This window comes from Brachypodium distachyon, chromosome 1, assembly GCF_000005505.3.
Source record: "Brachypodium distachyon strain Bd21 chromosome 1, Brachypodium_distachyon_v3.0, whole genome shotgun sequence".
Classification (NCBI taxonomy): Eukaryota; Viridiplantae; Streptophyta; class Magnoliopsida; order Poales; family Poaceae; genus Brachypodium; species Brachypodium distachyon.
Genome location: NC_016131.3, coordinates 37,845,433 through 37,864,588, shown reverse-complemented (window position 1 = coordinate 37,864,588; position 19,156 = coordinate 37,845,433). Strand labels below are relative to the sequence as shown.

The 19,156-nt window shown below is 43.9% G+C and overlaps 5 long non-coding RNA genes across 13 annotated transcripts; 2 read left to right on the top strand and 3 right to left on the bottom strand.

The window, feature by feature from the left end:
* Positions 1-3,604: 3,604 nt before the first annotated feature.
* On the bottom strand, positions 3,605-7,067 carry LOC104581560. 5 transcript variants are annotated; one of them, XR_002965502.1, is made up of 8 exons: positions 6,717-7,067; positions 6,542-6,646; positions 6,380-6,452; positions 5,810-5,897; positions 5,423-5,484; positions 4,909-4,955; positions 4,550-4,729; positions 3,605-4,474 (listed from the first exon to the last, which is right to left on the bottom strand). It is a non-coding gene; the product is annotated as an uncharacterized LOC104581560 (long non-coding RNA). The 5 variants fall into 5 exon arrangements; XR_002965501.1 differs by lacking the exon at positions 6,542-6,646 and having other exon boundaries at positions 3,606-4,474; positions 6,717-7,066; XR_729567.3 differs by lacking the exons at positions 6,542-6,646; positions 6,717-7,067 and having other exon boundaries at positions 3,609-3,966; positions 4,388-4,474; positions 6,380-6,533.
* A 507-nt stretch (positions 7,068-7,574) lies between these two features.
* Positions 7,575-11,894, bottom strand: LOC104581559. 5 transcript variants are annotated; one of them, XR_002961875.1, is made up of 5 exons: positions 11,460-11,894; positions 11,169-11,390; positions 10,049-10,689; positions 9,190-9,708; positions 7,575-7,896 (listed from the first exon to the last, which is right to left on the bottom strand). It is a non-coding gene; the product is annotated as an uncharacterized LOC104581559 (long non-coding RNA). The 5 variants fall into 5 exon arrangements; XR_002961876.1 differs by having other exon boundaries at positions 11,169-11,353; XR_729564.3 differs by having other exon boundaries at positions 10,045-10,689; positions 11,169-11,333.
* Positions 11,895-12,974: 1,080 nt separating this feature from the next.
* On the top strand, positions 12,975-14,153 carry LOC112269790. Its single transcript, XR_002961878.1, has 2 exons — positions 12,975-13,625; positions 13,785-14,153. It is a non-coding gene; the product is annotated as an uncharacterized LOC112269790 (long non-coding RNA).
* Positions 14,154-15,568: 1,415 nt separating this feature from the next.
* Positions 15,569-16,192, top strand: LOC112270122. Its single transcript, XR_002962458.1, has 2 exons — positions 15,569-15,718; positions 15,823-16,192. It is a non-coding gene; the product is annotated as an uncharacterized LOC112270122 (long non-coding RNA).
* A 1,264-nt stretch (positions 16,193-17,456) lies between these two features.
* LOC112270049 lies at positions 17,457-18,550 on the bottom strand. Its single transcript, XR_002962353.1, has 4 exons — positions 18,245-18,550; positions 17,983-18,109; positions 17,831-17,903; positions 17,457-17,737 (listed from the first exon to the last, which is right to left on the bottom strand). It is a non-coding gene; the product is annotated as an uncharacterized LOC112270049 (long non-coding RNA).
* Between the last annotated feature and the right edge of the window lie 606 nt (positions 18,551-19,156).

Below are 19,156 nucleotides of genomic sequence, written 5' to 3'. Positions count from 1 at the left end.
GTGGTCGTGGACGCTGCCTGTCTCCACCACGGCGTCGAACTCCGTCGCCGCCTTTGCCTCCGCAAACGTCTGGCGTCAAGCGAGGCAGCCGTAAAAGGAAGGCCGTGTCTCCAGCGCCGGCCCAGCCTCCTCCTCCGCGGCTGGTATGTCAACCGGCCCCGCCACCTGCACCACCGCCACCACCTCCTCCGCCGCAGGAGCCTTGTCTATCTCCGTCTCCAGCTCCTACGGCACCGCCCGCGCGCCGTGCGTCGCCGCCACCGCCGTCGCCAATGCCACCGCTGCCTCCGCCTCCGCCGCCACCGACGGTACAAGTCTCTGTGGAAGTGCTCCGCTCTTTGATCGGTACACTGGAGAAATGTACCATGGCCTCGGAAAAGATCACCAGGAGCATGAACAAATAATTTTCCATATGTATTTTTTATATATTTCTATATGTAATATGTAATGCACCCCCACCCCCCATGCGCATGGCCAAGCCGAGCGCGCTTCGGCCCAGCCCTGACCCGCCCAGTTTCTCCGCATGTGACGTAACAAAGTTACGTTCGGGGCTTCGCCAGTGCGTTTTCTCCGCATGCAACGTAACAAAACTACGTCGAGGGGGCTGCAGCATAATTTGCAACCAGCGTCCGCCACCGTGCAGTTTTCGTTGCATGAGAAGTAAAAGAATTACGTTGGGGCTTCTGGCAACCTAATTTGCACGGAGTGTCCTGCAATATTATTTTGTATGTGTTGTACAGATATTTTGCAGTTGGAAATTGGACACCTGTCAAGAGTTGTAAGATTATGTTGCATTCCACGTAATGGTTCATATTTTTTGCGAGACCAAATATTATCCTGGACCAGCAATACAGCCAAAGCTTTTAGCCAATCAACGAAGTAAGAAATCTGGTGGCAACATAAAATAGAAAATCGATTGAAAAGGCAGTGGTACACTAATTAAACACAAAAAAAACACCCGTAAGAATTCACTGTGCCCAAAAAAATACAAATTCCAGATCAACATAAGAATTTAATGTGGCAAGATAAAAAATACAAATTCTCCGTACAGAAGGAAGACGATTAACAGTTAACCACTTAAACCATACTCCATTCGACTTGCTACCATGTAACATAATGCTTCTGGACCTCGGTTCTCATAAGGATCTGGCGAAAGCAAGCACCGAAGCATGAGGGATCGACAGTTTGATCTTATGGTGCCTCTTTATTTTAACTTCAAATGGCCACCACATTGTACCAAGCAGAGCTGTCAGTTAAGCAACCTGCATATACAGAGAAAAGCATAGGGCAATAAGCTAAACTTCCTGAACAATGGAATAGAAGAATTATGTAAGCACTGGAGCTATACAAACATAGACTTTTACCAAGAGGCAAGAATTATTGGCATGGTACATTAGGCCAGGTAATAAGAACTAAACAGATCTGAACTGCATTGCCTCGTCACCATCATGATCTTGGCAAGCAGGTACACTCCAGCTTCCAAATGAGTTTCACTGCAGAGTACAATCACCATCACGTGTAATTAATTAAAAAAACAGAAGTTGCACTGAAATAAAATTAAGTAAAAGAAGAAATTGAGCTAACTAAGTTTCTTATGTGATCAATCTATATTCTATCTCAGAGGCTTATATATCAGGTTAGCACTTCAAACGGCCCTGAGCCCAGAAAAGGGACAGCAATAAAACTGTAACCTGTAACATACTTCTAAAGCAACAAGCATCTAATTTGTATTCTTATTGCCACTTATCGTAACAAGCTGCAACTTGCTTTAACATAATAGCATCAGAAATTAGATTCTGATCAACTTACAGTAAAATTCTTTCAGCTATATTTACCAATTGATATAAACAAGTACATATGATTGGACAAGCAACCGAGCTATGGGATTTCGTACAAAAATATTTTTTCTTCAAGAGTTGGTTCAACCAAATATTTTTAGCAGGATTGACATCCAGGAATAGTGTTAGTGTCCACCCCATTGCAATCGAAATACATCTAACCCGAAAATGGTAGTAACAAAGCATTGCTCCGACAAGCACAAGCTATTGCCAAGGGAAACACAGCAGATCACCGGAGGAAGAGGAATAGACCTTTTGGGCATGACGAGGCGGCGATCTGTACAAATCGCAGCACAACAGTGATTTAGGCAGCAGCGTGATGTGCAAAATACATTACATGGAGATGGACACTAGAGAAGGAAATATGGGGCTATATACAGATGTGCAAATATTGTTTTAGGGAGAGCATTCACAAACGGAGCTTCAAAACAGGACATCTAATTAACTAATCATGCAAAAACAAGGTAAAAGGAGCACCATATCTTTCATTTTGATATGAACCGTTTGTGTATAAAAGACCAAGACATCTGATTAACTAATTATACACACCCAAGTTTTGTCTATTACAGTATCGTTTCGTTTCTTTGCTAATTCTCAGAAATTATTTTTCTGTACCAACAGAACTTCATTTCTTTGATCTATTATTTCAGTGCCATCCCAAGTTTTGTCTAATTAACTACACAGGTCGGTGCTTTCAAATTCCTTTTGTGAAGCTTTGGTTCCAACTGACATACTATTAGCTCAGAATTGCCACACAATTTGAGACGACCCAATTATTCCAATCAATCATCCTAGCTGGTAAATGGAGTTCTATGTGCAGGCAATAGAAATTTTAACAACTGTCAAAATTACTGAAGCTCATTGCAATCCAAGTACCGGATAATAATCTCTTCTTGACCTCCTTCGGATGAGGCACAAGTTTTCCTAGAGGTCATCAAGCAAACAAAATTAGCTATCTGAGTTGAAAATACTTGATATATATGCACCATGACACCAACTTGTCTCCATATATCTCAAAATAAAATCAAAATAATGATGAATCGGATCATCTTCCATAGGGATAAAATCATAAAATCTCAGTAAAGCACTAGAATATGATTTACATTTAGTAGTGATGGAGAAATCAATGATTAAAGGAGATATATATATATATATATATATATATATATATACACACATATACATATACATATACACATACACACACATACACATACACACACACATACACATACATAGACAACATAGACATATAGACATACACACACACACAGAGATATATATATATATATAGCGCTATTTGACTCCCAGGGGTCTGCACTCCGCCCGATCACACGCGCGCCTGACCCAACCTAGCGTCCGAGCGTGCTTCCACTCCTCAGTTTCCTTACATGTGACGTAACAAAGTTACATGGGGTTTCAGGCATCGAGCGCACGCCCGTGCGGTGAGCTCGTTTGCATGCAACATAAGTTTACGTCCAATGCAGCTTCTGACATTTGGAATTTTGATTTTTTTTACATTCGCATGTGACGTAATTTATGTTGCATGCACCTTCATAATTCATGTTACATGCACCTTCAGAATACTATACTCACGGCTAACTATACGATTTCGTTTGTCCGCCGCACGATCCGCCGTTGCTGCGCACGAAATCGAGCTGACCGGCGAACTGGGTAAATTATTGCCCGACGTAATTAACATTATACAACCAGATTGTACACATTATGGCTAGATTGTTAAAATCACATCAAATATTTCTTGTATCAAATATTTCTTATATCGTGGAAGTTTTTCCTACTGTATAAAAGAAAATGTGAATGAATTACAAGAGGTAAAATGTGGTGGGCTTGTGAGTACTTCACGAAGTTCAGAAAGCAAAACAAAACAAAGAGGTATATGCATCTTGAGACTAACTATGCAGAGTGCTCCTGAAGAAGATGCACATCACACTCGTGAACACACTGCCGGCAAGCTTGAAGTCTAACAATCCCCTTGGTGGCTGCTGGGGCGTGCCTTGGCGCGGCACATGGGTCGCTGCTGTTTGTACTGAAGCTGAACTGGGTTCTTGCAAAATTTTGCCTGGCTTTGAACCTTCTGTAAACCTTATGTAGTGCACACCTTGTGAGGCTAAAAGGAGAAATCAAGGTAAGTAAATTTAAACAATTTCGAAAGGTCAGTTCATCATGTACTACACGGACCATCCAGTACTATAGGCAATAAAAAAATGTTCCTGTACATTCAGTCAGTATGCATTCAGTAAACAAAACTTGCATGTACTAAAGACAAAACGAGGAATTCAATGTTTTACGGAAGCAAACTGCTGAATGTTCACAATACGTGTAATTATACTAATGACTTCATATTTCACACTAGCTGTTTAAAGATACAAACTACTACATTGATTAATTAGCTGTTTAAGAAGTAAAGAGAACCACCAAACTAATTATCATTGGCACTGCATCAATCTATGCTGCCTATACTTCTGCAACTAAGGATGAAGAAAGTACGATTAGTGAATAAAAAGGTTAATATGCATGGAGAAATGTACCAGGGCTCGGATTTTTCAAAGATTCTTCTTGAACCAATGACCATACTTTCTCCGAGCTTTGCACTTTGTCTTCCAATAATTTCTGTTCTGCGTAAGGGGAAATAGTCACCAACAATTGAATATGTGTTCTAGATCCACAAAAGATACTACGAAATGTCATACCAACTCTCCCTTCTTCTCTTCCAAGTCTTTCAACTTGAGATTAATAAAATGATTCAGCTTCTAGCAGAGCATTTCCAGTAGCTTCAGAAGTAGTTGCCGATGCTTTATGTTGAGTAGCCTGTTGCTCCTTGCTAACTCGTCAACCTTTGCATTTAAATCCATCTCTCTAATTTCCATTTCCTGCAAACACCACATTCTATTAAGGTTTTGTAAGAGTTCCTATTAGAAGGATTTTGGATGACCTTAAAAAAACAGAAGATCAAGAAACTTATGCTACAAAAGCAGAATGAGAAACTTGCTCTAAGTAGATGTAAAATAACAGAAAACAAAGAAAACAATACGGCATTATAAATATAGACCTGAGCACGAGCCTTGTAGAAGGCATCAATGACCTCAGCACACAGAACTACATTGGAGAGATGGAGGGAGTCAGGGAGATTTGGAGGGAGAGACCTAGCGAGCAATATACACAATTAAAGCATTTGTTGTTTCTACTTGTGAGACGACGATTAGATCATGGAGAAGCGAACTTCTCAGGGCGTCGTAGAACAACTTCGAAATCAGCAAATTTATACTAACAGTGAGTGCCATGGTCAGCAGAATAAGGGCTACATGAATCTACCACAAAGGAAGTTGGCTTTAGCAAAAAATTCTGCAGAAAAAATGGTAAGGAACGATGGCTGTTGCCATATTTATCCTGTTCTCTATGACATCTTCCTCATATTTACCAGGAATCCAAACGAATTAGTGGATACTAAAGAAAGCTAGATACTGTTCATACAACAACACCTTGGAATTAAGTGCATGCAAGAATTTATCCCTTTCAGACAGAATCATAAAACAAGTGGGAGATTAGTCTACAAATTTAGATACCTAGAAGATCTTTGACGAGCAACAACGAAAATCCGCTGAACTGGTGGATCCAATTTAAGAACCTGCAATGAAAGTATATGGTATCGTCAGAATAAAAACCTCTAGAAAAAACATCAGAGGGGTAAAAATTCAAGCTTATACGAGACTAAAGGCAGAAAGAAGAAGCATAACGAGTAAAGCAGGAGAAAATCTCATAGGCGTGTGAACGCCAGGCTCAACTGCCAACTATTTTTTTGACAGCAAGCTCATTTGTCAACTATTTTGTTTTACAGCAAGCTCATTTGCCAGCTAGATAACAAGTTCAGGTGCAATAGCTTTGCAAGGCGTCAATAGCCTGAATTTGTTTTTTCCCAGCAGAAGCAGCAAGAACAATGGATCCATTTGCACCTTGGTCATATCACCCCAGCCTCCTGATTTCCTAACGGCATGAAATGAAACTCCACTGCTCCCTTCTTCACCGAAACTGCACTGAATCCTGACAAGAAAAGAACTGCATATATCATCTTTCAAAATTGTAGATGTCTGGCACTTCTATTCTAGCCAAAACTGCACCGAATCCTGGTGATTTTGGGCGAAAAACAGTACTGCATTCAGATTTTACAAGCCCCTTTCAATGTAGAAACAGTCAAGAATGAACTGATAACATCAGAGGTGTAAAAATTAATAAACTCCAATGAAAGTATATGGTATGGTCAGAATTGAATCTCTAGAAAACATCTGAGGGGTAGACTTCTCTCTTTTGCTTGCACAAAGAAGATTATACTAATCTGATAAAGCTTAGTACTCTTCCTCATCTGGGTATTGCTTGCGCGAAGGTAATCAAATCGAAAATGAAAAGTGTAAATAAAATCAACTTCATTTTAATTTTTGCAAGAACTAAAGGAAACTTGCTTGATAAACACATCTCTCACAGGCATTCTGCCGAACAGGTAACATACATGAACAGGTGTTTCTCACCTTAACAGTAGATGAGAGCGGGCGGGCGTGCATCTCGTCGAACACGCGGTGGAGGGAAGATGAGGACCTGCGGCTGTGCAAATTGTTGCAAAGTTAGCTAGCAGTGCAGTAAAATTCGTCTCAGAAAATTAATCATGGAGCTCTTGATCGGCGGCAGGGCACCGGCTCAGGGAGGTCGGAGGTCGTGCTGTGCGGGAGGGCCCCTCGACGGTCGAGCCGTGCGAAGCCGCCGCCAACCGGGGTGAAGTGGAGGGAGAGTCGTCTTCGCTGGAGGTGGTTGAGAGAATCAGAACCGAATGGATATCAGGGGAGAGAGAGAGAGAGGAAGCATCTTCACCCGTATGCTCTTGGCCTGAGGGAGGGAGGGAGAGAGAGGGGCGGCCACTGCCGCCGGTGGATATCAAGGGCTCGGGGCTGCTGGTCCGTGTGGACGGTCATGCCGTCGAAATCAGAACCGACCTCGAGGTAAGCTGCTCCTCGCCCCTTCGGTCACTGACGAACGCCACAGCACAGCCGTCGCCACCTCGCCTCGCCGCAATTTCAGCAGAAATCCGACAGAAGCCGCTGCCGCCGCCTACGCTCGTCGCGGTCGCCACTCGCCAATGGGAACCCAAATCGACTGGAACCGCAAACGAGTGGAGAGGTGGGCACGCGGGAGCAGCTCGGGAGAAACCGTCCCCCGTCTCCCGTCATAATTTATTTAAAAAAATTACGTCGCTGGGGCTCCTCACTCGGGCGGGTGGCTAGGTTGGTTCGGTCGTCCGGCTCGTCAGAACGACCAGGGTGAAGAATAGTTAGTGTGTGTGTATATATATATGGTCACGCTAATATTCTGCACTCAGCCCGACTCCTGCCCGCACCTGACCGAGCCAAGCGCCCGAGCATACTTCCGCCCCGCCTGCATGCAACATAAGAAATTTATAACCGATCGGTTGATCCAGAGACGTGCGTGCGGATGCACGGGACCAGCCGCTTGATGCATGCAATGTAATATTACGTTCCGGATACAATGTAAAATTTATGTCACCCGTCATCAGCTCGTGCGGCAGGCATGCATGCAATGTAAATTATGTTGCATGTGACGTAAAATTATGGCTCCGATCATATCTGCTCATGTAGCAACGTAGGAAAGTTACGAGGACAGTGAGAGCTCGTCCTTTTTTAGTATACTCCGTGTCAAAGCTTTTAGCCAATCATCGAAGCTAACAATACCAAATATTATACTGGACCAGCTATACATTAATTTCTGAACACACTACCATCACAACGTAGTTTCAAGTAAGTCATTCTCTGAAAAATCTTCAAGATAGAACATGGCTGAATCAAGGAGTGTCAAGAAACTTCTAAGGAACTTCCTTTTTCATAGATGGCATAACAATACACTAATTCCCAAAATCTGATTAACGACATGTTTCCTTGAGGTCCCTTCAGCATCCTTCGAAAACGTTGCAGAGTTGAAACATGTCTCAGATGTCCTATCTTCTTGTTTGAACTCACTCCCCCGGCTTCTTTGTTTTCTGCAAATAAGATTCGGAGAACGGAGTAGTAAAATTCAGAGAGAGAGAGACAGACCTAGCGTGTTGTGCAGACTTTGAGTGAACTTTCATATGATAACTAAAACATGCCAACTATTAAAGTAATATGGACGACATAAGAAGGGAAAAGTGATCTTGCTTTGTTTCTTATAGTCAAACCATCGAAGTGTAAGAACAGTAATTGATAAACAACTTGAAGAGATCTCTATCTATAATAAATTACTGTACTGCATAAGTTTGCAAAGAAACCATTACAGTGACTTACTATTTAAAAATACATGGTGTTAGCATTAGAGATTTAGAGATATTAACCATGGGGCTTACAACTCGTGCAAGCTTGGTCATATCAAAAATGGGAAAAGTACGAGCAAAGCAGAAAGAGACTTGTTTTCTAATAAATATATGTGATCAAAGAATTAAGATTGCAAAGTAGACTGAACTAGAAACAAAGTAGATTGCTAGAAAGAAAGTAGACTGCTAGAAACAGAGAATTAGGATCATGAGTGGGATACATGCTTCAATGTAATAGTCGACCATAAACTTTTTTTCTTGTTTTTGTTCAGCTGTAACTGAAATTGAAAACCTGCACTGAACTGAAGACGAAAACCTGTACTGAATTGAATAAACAGCACGCGGACACATGAACTTAACTGAAACATAATTGCTCTGTACTCTAGTACTGAACTGAACACACATCATGCAAACACATACGAAATGAAACTGAAACCCTGTACTGAACTGAAAATTTCTGAGTTTCGAGTTGCAAAAGATCCGCATTTCTCACAGAAGAAAGTAACCCTGTTACCTTGCGAAATTTGATTTTTTGAGAGAGCATCTGGATTGTAACCCTGTTACCCTGTTTTGGCTTTTAAAAGTTGTAATTGCTGAAACATATCTCTGATTTGATTTTTTGAGAGAGCATCTGGATTGTAACCCTGTTACCTTGTTTTGGATTTTAATTGCTGAAACATATCTCTGATGCAACAGTGAGGACAGCTTGAGTTTATCAGATCTCAGGTTTGAGAAACCTGTGGTTTATATGCCAAGCTACATCATAAATGATATATTGGTTTGGATCTTTGAAGTATATAAGCAAAAATGTATGCATGCAGCGCAAGTTCATGCGTTCTGCAATGTAACCTGAAACTCACTTCGAAATTAATATTTTCAGGTCGTTCAATGACAAACCAGTGAATGAATCAGCTGTTGGGCCAATTGGAAAGGACTTGTTTGAGAAAGAGCAAGAGGATCTCCTTGCTGACCTGAAAGACATACCTAAGAAAGCCTGTGATCACCGGGTATGTTATCATGCATCGTCTGTCCGAATTTCTTTGCAAAGTGCAGAATTTTCAAATGAATGCCATCGTTCGATGTGCAGGTCAATGAGTTTGTGAACCGTGCTAGAGCTGCCAAGATCCATGCTTACATAATTGGCCATCTGAAGAACTTGATGCCTGCAGTGATGGGGAAAGCAAAGGCTCAACAGCGACTCATAGACAACCTACAAGATCAGTTTGCAAAGGTACTTAAAAGTTAAAAAAACAAGCAACCCAAGATAAAATGTTTTGAAATCTTCAATCTCTTCCACCACGAAGTGAAATCATCAAATCAAATGCATTGGACTGCATGATCTTCATGTACTCGCATCTGGCCTCAAACAGTTTCAGTTCCTCTTCTGCTTTCCCTGCAACGTTGTCACCTAAACTGACGCCCGCCCTGAATCTAGTGGAAACAGGTCCAGAGGGAATTACCAATCAACTTGTGAGGGCCTCAACCCAATCGACGGCGTCCTACCTAGAACATAAGGATGGAAAATATAAGCAGCAGCGACAGCACAATTCATCGCAGGATCAGATTTCAAACAACAAAAAGGTAGCATAAAACCAGTTTCTAACTTTCTATGCAAACTACCACCTAAGCGATGGCAAATTCTAGACACAACCAGTACAAGTTCATACTAGCATCTTGTGCAATGCATTGCGAACCAGATAGGTCACGCGCACATCTAAATATCTCAAAGAAACACACCAAATTGGCCGGATCTGCAAGCAGGCAGAAGGCCAGACGAAATCCCCTTAAAAAAACATGGCCAGGTGAAACGAACGAGCGGAGGATGAGGGGGAGGCGCACCTACCGGTGCTGATCTGACACCACGGCGCCGTTCCCGGGAGGAACGAGGGGGAGGGCGAGGAGGAGCGGGGGGCGAGGAGGTCGGCGCGGCGAAGAGCACGCCTCCCGCGACCGGGTCTCGCAGGGGAGGACGAGTCGAGGGGTGGAAGAGGCGGCGGTGGAGAGCACGCCTCCCGCGAACGGGTCTCGCAGCTCCGTTGCCGGTCGGACGCCCGCCAGTTGTGTCCCGGAAGATGTGATGCCCCACGCCGACGCCCACGGCCGAATCCCCACGCGAAGAGGCCCTGGTCGCCGGGGAGAAGGCCGATTGGGTAGCGGCGAGGTTGCGGGAGCGGTGGAAAAGAAGGCCATGCGCTCGGCGAGCTCGTGGTAGGCTTCCCGCTCGAGCTTGCCGAGCTGCTCCCCGCTCAGGCACCGGTCGTCGTCGATGAAGGCGGCGCCGCCACACCACGCCCAGCGTCTTCTCTCGTGCGCCACTCCTCTGAGCCGCCGCCGACTGCTCCTTCCCCAGCCGCAAGTGCCGGCGCCGCCTAGGCTCGCCGCAATTCGAGCCACTCGCCACGCACCACCTGCGGTACCGGAACCGCGCTCACGATGTGGTCTCCCGAGGGGAAAGGTGGGTTAGCTGGAGTATAGAAACCGCCGCTGTAAAAAAAAAGAAAACTTTCGAAGTGGATTAGGAAAATTACGTCACGTTTGCATCCGGGTGGAATCCGGCGGTCCGGCTCGGTGGAGTGATCCGGTCCGGTGGGTGCAGAATAAGTTATTCCAGGGGTATAACAGAGTATATATATGTATATATATATATGTATACACACACATTTTATTCACATATGTCCTGCTAGAGATTTAATCAAACACCTTGGTGGCATGCTAAAATTCAAAGTCAGCACATATACAAATCACATCGGTGTGCCATCCTGGACACTTGCAACATGAAAGGAGGAAAACCAAGCAAGAATTAACCATGCCATCCATACGAATCCTCTTGCAACAGATATTAGGGGGATTAAGTTGGTTAATGTTTAACTTGACAACTTGCCTTGCAGAGACCTGAGCATGAGCCTCGTAGAAGGCATCAATGACCTCACACAGAACTACATTGGGGTGATGGAGGGAGAGACCTGAAGGCATGGACGAGAGGAAGGGTGCAGGCCGGCTACCGAATCCCCTGCAGGCTCCAGCAGCAGAGCCACCGCCACCATCAACGCAGCCCATGGTGGCGTGGCATCGCTGGCTCGCCTCCCCCACCTGTCAGCAGCGGCTGGGCGGGGATAGCATTCGGAGGCCTGAACAGCATGCGAAAATTCTTTGGCATATGAAGCAGAACAATTCAGGCACAAATCCTTGCAAAATTGGGTACCATCAGTGGAGTAAAATTCGTCTGAGAAAGTTATTCGTCTAGATAAACTTACTCGCCATTGGGCTGTGGCTAAAGGAGGCCGCCGGTCCTGCTGCCAGTGCGGAAGGGCCACGCCTGACCCTGGACGATTGCGCTGCAGAGCCAAGGGGCGCCACAGACCGGCGAGAAGTGGAGGGAAAGGCGGGATCCGCCTTTGCGTCGTCGGGACGCACTTCTCTGGAGGAGAGAGAGCCGCCGGGAACCTCTTCGCCGGAGGGAGAGAAAGGCGGGCGCCGCCGCCGCCGGTGGAAGTGTGGGCTCCTCGCCCTGGACGGTCGCGATGTGGGCTCCTCGTCCTGCTCGAGCTTGTCGAGCTGCTGCTAGATGAGGCCCCAGTCGTCGTCGAAGCCGCCGCCGCCTAGGCTCGTCGCTCGCTGCCGACTCCGCCCGAACCGCACGCACGACAACGTGGGCCTATTTTTCGCGGGGAAGGTGGGAAGTGGGCTTCACGATTAGCTCCAGCGAAACCTATAGGTGCGAAACCGCCGTAGTAAAAAAATACGTCGGCCGGCTTTGTGGCTCTGGTCGACCGGGTGCACAATAGTTATTTTTCACACAATGATATAATAGATTCCGGTGTCTGACGGAACCGTCCATCTTCTTGGAATTCCAACGTTTTTTCTCCATTTAGTTCTTTGTGAAATGATTTGTTGCCCCATTTCTCTCTCGTGCCCCATGACAAAAGCTGCCCTATGGCACTTTTATTTGAATCCTTTGCAATTTAGAGACGGTCTAGTGTCCTTGCTCCTCTCAGAAATCGAAAACCCATTTCTCTTATAAATGGGCCAGGCCTTATGCTGTGACCACGCCAAATGCAGCAGGCAGGCTCGTGACCTGACCGTCCGTGGTACCGCTTTCTTCTCCAGCTAACAGCCCACCGTACGGTCCAGATATACCTTTTGTTATTTTTTCTCAGGCATACGCTGGATATGAGATGTATCCTCCGTTACCAAATAAATTCACATCAATCAAGAGATACTAACTACCGAACTAGTAAAATGGCATCATAGAGCTGCCAGACATTTCATCGAGCATGTACCGTGCAGCTCTAACGCTTGAACTAAGAAATATCACCAGAGAGGGAAAACCAGAACAACAACAAATCAATCAAGAAAAAGACGCCTTGAGCCAGAAATTGGAGATGCAGAACAGCAGAAGTATGTGGCATGCTGGTTGGCTTTGCCGCTGCTGCTCCACGCGAAACTACAAGCTCGTGTGCCCTCGTGGCGTCGCAGCTACCGGTGACCACACAGCCGCGGCCGGTGCCGCACGACGCGCCGGAGCCGGAGAGGACGTCGCACACGCAGCTCCTGGGCATGGTTTTGTTGAAGACGATGCAGCTCCTCCCGTCGTCGCACACGCAGCTCCCGGGCATGGTACGTCTTCCTCTTGCGCGACGTTCGTGGATTCCTTGGACGAAGAAGGGGGGGAAGAAGAGCAGAACCCCCGCCGCTGGCTCGTTCGCTACCGTCGCCGCGGCTCATCTGCGTGGGGGAGGGGTGGGTGGGTGGGGAATGGGAAGGGGTGGTCTGGTGGTGTGTGGAATCCCTGGTCGCCCCCGGCTGAGCCAAACAATGGAGGGTCACGGGCGGTTCCAACGATGACATGCTACGGCCTAGGCTGGGGTGCTCTGCACGGTGCAGAGGGGCAGGCGAGGCAGTCGCTTTATCGAACGATTAAAACAGTTGAGAAACCGGTGGAAAGTCAGAGGAGAGAGAAAATGGTCACAGCGTCAGGCATAGACGAACGGTGGAAGAGTTAGGCACCGGGAGGTTCGTCGTACCAGCACATATATATATAGGAAGCCTTTTATGTACTAACAGGAGTAATTACTCCCTCCCATCCGCCGTTCTACCAGCACGTTAACGGGTTAGGCGTGCTAGATTTAGTGGCCGGCGGATGAAACCCACTAACCCATCTTGTACTAGTAATTATCCATTCTTAAAATTAATTATCCTCCAAATCAGTCCTGATTTTTAGAAAAGATAATCCATCTTGATGGTTCTGGCTATAAATATCCGCCCCGATAAGGCAGAATCGATAGGAGCAGATGGTTTTTGATTGATTAGATTGAGCTGGTAGCTGCATGCAGAATACTATTTCCCGTCCGATGGATGGCTTGATCGATTAGCAGAAGACTGGGTAACTGGATGGAGAGAATACATCAATCTGCCTATTGGTAAGTTCTCATTCAAGATTTTTTAATTGCCAATGCACTTGATTCTTGTACACCGTAGGTACTATACTAGTAGTACTAATGTGTGTAGCATTAGTGCAAGCATGTACTCCGTAAAAAAATTCATTGAGATTGTTTGATTTTTTGTGTGTATTCATACAGATCTGTGTTTACGATGGACTGAAGGATATAGCTGAGATGAGCTGGTTCAGTTTCATGGATCAGAGGTTCATCGTGGATCAGTGGCCGCGCCGGAAGAACACACGCGCGGTGATCTTGAAGCAGTGAGGAAAGGGCGTTACTCAGTTTGCAACGAACCGTGACGACAACAGGACTGCCGCATATCTCGATCTACAAAGAATTAAATTTTTGTTACTGTGTTGTTTAGGTGAACTAGAAATTATAATTTGTATGGATGAACTGATGAACACATTCGCTATCTATGTTTTGTAAAGAAAATTCAGTTAAATTCAGGACGTATGATTCTCTTGGTTTATTAATAAAATTTTCTCACTGGAAATGAGATTGTAATTTGTAATTTCTACCGATGACTTCCATGTATTTTAGTAGTATGTAAAAACATAGGATGTAGTATGTCATCTAAGGAAAAAATTAGGTCGCAGATCACAGTATTAGAAAGTACACTGGAGAGAAGCTTTTTATCCCAAGTGCAATAGGTAGAAGGTAGTATGTAGATTGTAGAAGGTAGTATGTCGAAGGTAGTATGTAGTTTGTCGCAGGGAGTATGTTGAAGGTAGTACGTAGATGGTAGATTTTAAAATGTAGCATGTAGTCTGTAGAACGTGGTATATAGTACGAAGAAAGAAGTATATAGGAATAGAAGAAGTTTGAAAAATCAGTTGGAAGAACTCGACGATGAGCTCCAGCACAGTAACTTACTGCATGTCAGGTCATATGTCACTTTGACTTGTGGATCCATATGGACAAGCTTGGACGCGGTTCGACATCTCAGAGCATGGCTCAGCTGAGAAAAGTTAAGAAGCAGCTGGGCATGGCAACTCTAAATCCACATAGTCAAACGATTCTCAGATCTGAAGATTTATTTTATTAGTCCAAAGTGATCAAGCAAGAATACGTCAGAAGCGCTAGCTTTGATTTCTTGCCAGGCTCTTCGCATCCGTACATGCATGAAGATAACCCAGCTCTGGAGCGAAAAGAAGACAAAATGCATGCCGCCGTATTTTATTTTCAGACGTGAGAAAAAAATTGATCTACACAGGTAGTTGTTTCGTGCGTCAGGTCGCTCGCATGCAGCGGAAGAAAATTCCCAAATTCAAGACGTGATGTTGATACAAACAACAAAGTATATAGTCGTACTTGTGTTACTGAAGGAAAAAAATTCTATAATGATCCGTCAGTTGGTAGATAGGGTACACTAAACAAAGAGATAAGCCTCACGGCTCAAATTCCGAAAATTAGTTTGCAGCTGAACAAACCGAACGGGATAATGATGCACCGGATAATTAGGTACTCCTATTTAATTTAATCTTCTTAATAGTAATCGGGTGGGCATACCCACATCAGCTAGCCCGTTAGCACACGAGTAGAGACCCATAGCAACGATCAGACGGTGGATTAGGAGTGGGTAACTACACCCGGAGTACATTGTAATTTTCCAGGAAACTATTAGGTACTGCCAGGATTTCCAGGAGACTATTAGGTACTGCCAGGATTTCCAGGAGACTATTAGGTACTACCAGGAGTAACTACACTCCTACCGGGTTAACGGGCGCACCAGTAATCACCCTACGACAGAAAATCAATTTGTATGTTGTTTCAAAAGGCTGGTAATTATCTCAAAAAATAGGCGTGCTTATCCCTATCGAAGCTGGTTTTTAAGAGCTTCTAGTACGCTGGATGACTACGTTGCCGTGGCTATAAATACACTTTCGTGGTCAGCTTTTTTGGCAGAAGCATCGCTGCAAATCTGGTTGGTAAATATCGATCGTACTATCGGCCGGGGTCAGCTTTTTTTGGCAGAAGCATCGCTGCGCCTTGTTTCATCCATGGGTACGCACTAGTACTACTAGTACGGGCAGGGGCAGGGCAGAGGCAGTTGACGCATCGGCTGTTGAGTAAGTAAAGATTAATTAGATTGCTTGTTTAATTGCGTACGTACATAGTAGTAGTAGTACTACTGTCTGTTGAGTTTGATCTGCCTTTTCCTCTCACATTACAGACATACGTATGATGAATTGTAGAAGTTGCTTGAGAGGATTGTCAAACTTGCTGAGATCGTTGAGTTCCATGGTAAAATATCGAAGCTTCTTGAAGAAATACGTGTCGGAGGCGACGTGCCGAGAAGAAGAAATTGCTAAATCTGCGGCTAGCCATGCCACAACAGGCTAACTTGGGTGGACGCAACTCCGGATAGACCGGTAGATGATAAGGAGACTTTTCTCTTGTAGTTTGATTTTACGTGAACTAGTTGTTGTGATTTGTATGACCGGAGAATCGGTGATATATCTAGAATATCTAAATGTTCAATTTATTTCCAGTGTTGTCAAACCAGTGTTCTCCCAATTTATGAATGAAACCATTGTGTTTGATTTAGCCATGACATTGCGAATTATGCAGTAACTGTAACCATATGTTTATATTCATCGTGAAGTATGAGTTACGTGACGAGCAGGGAGAACCTATGATATAGTATAGAAAATCGAAATCATAAATTTTCAAGAAGTCCAAAAGGAATATCAGGGATGCAGTATATCAAAGGTTACTGTTGTAGTGGTAGCTAGAATAGAATGTAGGTCTTAGAATGCAGAATATGGAACATTGATTGTGTATATAGAAGGAAGGATATGTTATTAGGAAGAAGAATGTAGTACGTATAAGGTAAAATGTAGTGTCAGGCATGCGTGTTAAGCGGTGGCATTCAAAATTCGATTGTTTTCAGCCAAAAAGTATGCAGCTAGTGGCATGCTATTTTACGTCCTGGGTACTACTACTAGCGTGTGTCACTGCATGCATCGATCACCTTGAATGAATTCATATGATCGATGCTGGTCTTTGTTGTGCAATGAACATCACCGTACATCAAATGAGGACATCTGTTATGGTGCGTAGTCCGTCGAAGGTAGATTGTACTGCGTAGAAGGTAGAATCTAGAACGTACTACGTAGAAGGTAGAATGAAGAAAATAGAAGATAGAATCTAGAATGTAGTGCGTAGAAGGTAGAATGAAGTAAGTAGAAGATAGAATCTACTCTCTCCATTCCAAAATACAACTCATATAGATTTGTGCACTTAGACTAAGACAGCTCTCGTTTTTAGTGCCCGACCACTCATATTGGATTAATAGTAAATGGACGTGAGTAGTTATTGGTTGGGTGCGGGTACCAAGAGAAAAACGAGATGTGTTGTGGAACAAATGAGAAAAATCTATATAAGTTGTGTTTTGGAACGGAGTGAGTAGAATGTAGTGCGTGGAAGGTAGAATGAAGTAAGCAGAAGATAGAATCTAGAATATACTCCCTCCGATTCTAAATTATTATCGAAATATTACATGTATTTAGACGTTTTTTAAGAATAAATACATTCATATTTGGACAAACTTGACCCAAGAATTTAGGATCGGAGGAAGTAGTATGTACTAGTACGTTAGTAGAAGGTAGAATATAGTATCATATGGTACCTTTTTAGCCGTAGGAATACTGAAGGTATACAGCATGTAGAATGTTTTTAATTCTTTTTCAAAAAGGAAGGTATTTTCCGGTCTCTGCATCCATCCATGCACACAAACATGACATGTACCATGTAGAAGCTCAATACAATGGTTTGATTTTGCAAACATAGATAAGCCGGAATTAATTAAAATTATGAACGAGGGCATATCTTTCACTAGCTAGTGTGGGATTGAACCCTACATCTGGCATTACATTATTTATTACACGTTGAAATCAAATGGAAGTTTATTTATTGTAGCCCTAAGCTGAAACATGGTAATATACTATGAAAGCCCCTGTAGCTGGTGGATGCTTCCGCTTGGCTGTAAGACGGTCCGGCCAATTTCTCCTGAGCACTCTTGGAGGTAGCGCGTGACAACATTGCTTCATTATTCCCGAATGACAGATGATTAATTCTCGCGAATCCTGCAGGTTTTTATGTTTTAATAAATCCACAATAATATTGTGATGACATGCATGATTGCAGTAGATTGATGCTATTGTTTAATGATTACTCACATTGCAAGCTTGCTTTACCAAGCGATTTCCGTTCTAATTCTTCATGAAGTGAACATGGAAAGCAGAGTACATCCTAAGATGACAATCTTATATGAGAATTCAAATTTATTTACTAGAAATTATAGGGACGTGTATATGAACAAGGTATAAACCTGTTATCAGTAGCTGGGATATTTGTGGGAGTTGATGCCGTGCTTTTTTGTGCGAGCTCCAGAAAGGATCTTTAACCTTTTGAAAACTTATTCGGAGCTGCTTCCACCCTCCTGTGAATATCATATGCTGCTGCGATGAAAGTTACAATTATAGATTAGCAGCATGTGTGAGAACTCAGAACTAGTACTGCATGATTACTACTAGTACACGCATGGTCTAATTAATCCAATTCCAAATAGATATCTAGTACGGGTACCTCACCTGCTCACCATGCAAAGAGGCAAGCGAGATCAGATTTAATCTGATGCGGCCGAGCAGCAAAGCGATGGCAAATCATGGAGTATTCTCCCTTCCGCAGGTTGAACCAATCTCCTGAGATGTCTACCACCTTGGTGCCGGTTGTATGAGAGAGAGAGAGAGAGATGGACTTCCTCGAAAGAAAAAAGATCAGAACACGGATGGATCAGAACGGCCTGTTAGTTCGTTAGCAGATGATAACTCTCTCGGCAAAACTAAAATCTGCGTTGGTTGAGGACGGAAGAAACGAGATAACGGTCCGGCATTAGTTGATTAATTAAATATCCCGATTGAATTATCCTCTCTCCGGGTTGGGTATTCTCTGCCCGTTAGCAGGAGATTGATTGTTCGGGGAACATGCTGATAGCTAGGCGCACAATAGGATCGATCAACGGCAGATGGGGAGGGGATAACTACACATATACATAGACACACGGCTGCAAGCTAAACAGGAATCGGTCCTGTTTACCTAATCAGGGAACGATCTGAACTTCCTCGCCTGCACGACTGAACTTCCTCGCTGCGCTATACTCTGCACGCGCACGCAGTACGGGTGGTCTGTGCGGACGGTAATTTAAAATCTGTTCTTAAACCGTACAGAATTAGCAAAAACGTTATATACGAAAAAGGTGCGCCTGGTTCATAGCTTTCGAACGCCGTATTACTTGCATCCTTCCAACAAACAGTTCAAACACAATCGTAATAATACCGTCCGGCCTTTTTAGATTGATCCGATTTCGGTATTTTTTAAATTATTCCTAAACCGTGGGGAATTTGGAAAAACATTACATATGAAAAAGCTGAGGATTTTCAGTAGCTTTCCAACGGTATATCGTTTGTGCAAATCCAAAAAAGTTTGAGAAAGGCGAAGAAAAA